Source organism: Numenius arquata, unplaced genomic scaffold (genome assembly GCF_964106895.1).
Source record: "Numenius arquata unplaced genomic scaffold, bNumArq3.hap1.1 HAP1_SCAFFOLD_1189, whole genome shotgun sequence".
Taxonomy (NCBI): domain Eukaryota; kingdom Metazoa; phylum Chordata; class Aves; order Charadriiformes; family Scolopacidae; genus Numenius; species Numenius arquata.
In genome coordinates this window covers 7,501-10,000 of record NW_027414085.1, presented here as the reverse complement: position 1 = coordinate 10,000, position 2,500 = coordinate 7,501, and the positions used below count along the sequence as shown (strand labels likewise).

Genomic DNA, 2,500 nt, shown 5'->3' with positions numbered 1-2,500 from the left:
GGCGACCGCCGGGCGGCCTTCCCGCGCGAGCGGGCGGCCCGAGCCGCGGCTCTCCTCCCGGGCGCAGCGCCGGGCTGCTGAGGGAAACCCCGGGCCCCGGGAAGGAGGACGAGGCTGTGGCGGCGGACGTCGGGCGCGCCCCCGCGGGCGGACGCTCCCCCGAAGGCGGCAGCGGGGGAGGCACCCCCGCGGGGCCCAGAGGTCGTTTCCCTCACCCCAGGGCCAGGTACCTAGCGTCCGCGCTCTCCCGCGGCCCTCCCTCGCCGTAGCGATACACAGGGGGTCGAAGGCCGCGGGGGGCCGGGCGGAGGTTTAAAGACTCGGGCGGCTCGGCGCGGCCCGGGGGTCGGGCCGGGCGGCGCCGCCGTCGTCATCGTCCTGCGCAAGGGGGCTGGAGTCTCTCCGCGGAAGCTCCCGGGCGCAGGGACGGACGGCCGGCCGTCGCCCGCGCTCGCCCCGCGGGCGGCCGTGCCGGGGAGGGGTTCCGCTGCCCCCCCCTCTCCGCGGACCGGTCTCGGCGGAGAGACCGCGGCGCGGCCGGCCGTGTCCGGCCTCGCCCGCCTCGAAACGGGGCGACCCCGGCGGGAGCGCGGGCTCCCCGCCGGGGGCGGGCGGGTCCCCGCGGCGGGGGCTCGCCCGGGAGGCGCGCCGCCGCGCCTCCGCGGCGCGGCTGCGGCGCGCCGCGGCTCCGCTCCCTCCCTCCCTCCCTCCGTCCCCCGCCCCGGCGAGCGCTCCGGCGGCGGTCTGCCGCCGCCGAGCGCCGGCGAAGGCGGCACCCCGTGCCGAGCGGCGGCGTCGCCGCTCGGCCTGCCGGCCGGCCGGAGGGCGCCCGCCGCCAGGCGCGGCCGTCCCGGCCCGGGCCCCGTCCGCCGCCCTTCCCCCGCCGCCCTTCCCGGCGGCGCCGGGCGAGCGGGCGGGCGGGCGGAGGCGTCCCGCTCCCGGTCTCCGCGTGGAAACGGGGAGAGCGGGCGTCGCCCCCGCCTCAGCGCCGTCCGCTTTCCGCGCGGCGCGCGCCCGCGGAAGGCGGCGAGGAGCGGCGGCGGCGGCGGTTCCGGGCGGGCGGCCGCCGCGAGGCGGCGGCGGGCCGCCGTCCGGCGCGGCCGCGGGCGGCGCGTCGCCGGCTCGGGCTCCGGCGGTGGCCGCCTCCGGCGCGGCGGCGGAGGCCGCGGCCGGGCGCCGGCGGGGCGGGCCGGAGCCGCGGGAGAGGGGAGAAGGACGTCGCGGCGCGGCGGAGCCGTCGCGCGCGGGGGGGCCGGCGGGGCGTCCCGCGTCCCCGAGGAGAGGCGGGCAGGCGGCGCGGCCGGGGGCGTCGTGGGCCTCCGCGCGGAGGCCGGGCCGAGCCCGGGCGCCTGGGCCGCCCCCCGAAGCGAGCGAGGCGCTCCTCTCCGCCGGTTTGGGCCGGGAGCGCGGGCTCCCGGCGCCCTCGCCGCTCGGGGCTTTTTTTTTTTTTTTTTCCTCGTCGTGTGTCGGTACGGTCAGTCGAGGCGAGGCGGCCCCGTCGTTCTCGCCCCGCCGCGCCGCGTCGCGTCCCCTGCGGAGGGGGCGGGCCGGCGGGCGGGCGGGCCGGCGGGCCGCCGCTGTCCGGAGGGGCCGCTCCCGCGGAGCGGTCCCGGCCCTCCCGCGCGCGCGGGGCGGTGCCGAAAAGCAGACAACTCTTAGCGGTGGATCACTCGGCTCGTGCGTCGATGAAGAACGCAGCTAGCTGCGAGAATTAATGTGAATTGCAGGACACATTGATCATCGACACTTCGAACGCACTTGCGGCCCCGGGTTCCTCCCGGGGCTACGCCTGTCTGAGCGTCGCGTGACGATCAATCGCCGGCTCGGCCGCCGCCGCCGCCGCCGTCGCCGCCGCCCCCCCTTCTTCGCCCTTGCGGCGTCGGGGGGGGTCGGGTCGGGTCGGCGGGGCGCGGCGCGCCGCTGCGGCGCGGCTGGGGCGCCTCGCAGGCCCCGCGTGCGGGCCTTCGTCCCCCTAAATGGAGACTCGGGGAGCGCTCCGAAGCTCCCCGCTCCCGGAGCGCCCGCTGGGCGGAGCTCGTCTCGCCGGGGTGTCGGCGGCGGGGAGAGAAGAGAGGTCGGGGGGAGGCGCGGGCCTCGCCCCCGGCCCCGCCGCGCGCGGGCGGCTGTCTGCGGGTGGGTACCGGCGGCGGTACCGTGCCGTGCTGCCGCGCGGGCGCGCGCGTGCCGGGGACGGGGACGGGGGTCCTCCCCGCGTCCCTCCCCCCGCTCTTCTCCTTTCCGTTCCCGACGACCCGCCGCGCCCCGGCCGGGCAGCCGCGCGGGGGCCGCGGGGAGGGGTGCGGCGAAGCGGCAGGGGAGGGCGTCCCGTCGCCGGCGGCGAGGTGGGCGGCCGCGCGCGCGGTCGCCGTTTCGCCGCGGGCGGGCGCGGGCGCCCCCCGCCTCCTCCGCTTTCCGCGCGGCGCCCCCCCCCGTCGGCGCAAACCCCCCGCGGGGCGCCGTCCGGGCGCGGTCCCCGGCGAGCCGTCTCCGGGCGCGTGCG

General features: G+C 82.0%; 1 non-coding gene across 1 annotated transcript; it reads left to right on the top strand.

The window, feature by feature from the left end:
• Positions 1 to 1,650: 1,650 nt before the first annotated feature.
• LOC141477736 (5.8S ribosomal RNA) lies at positions 1,651 to 1,803 on the top strand. Its single transcript, XR_012463738.1, has one exon. It is a non-coding gene; the product is annotated as a 5.8S ribosomal RNA (ribosomal RNA).
• Positions 1,804 to 2,500: the final 697 nt, after the last annotated feature.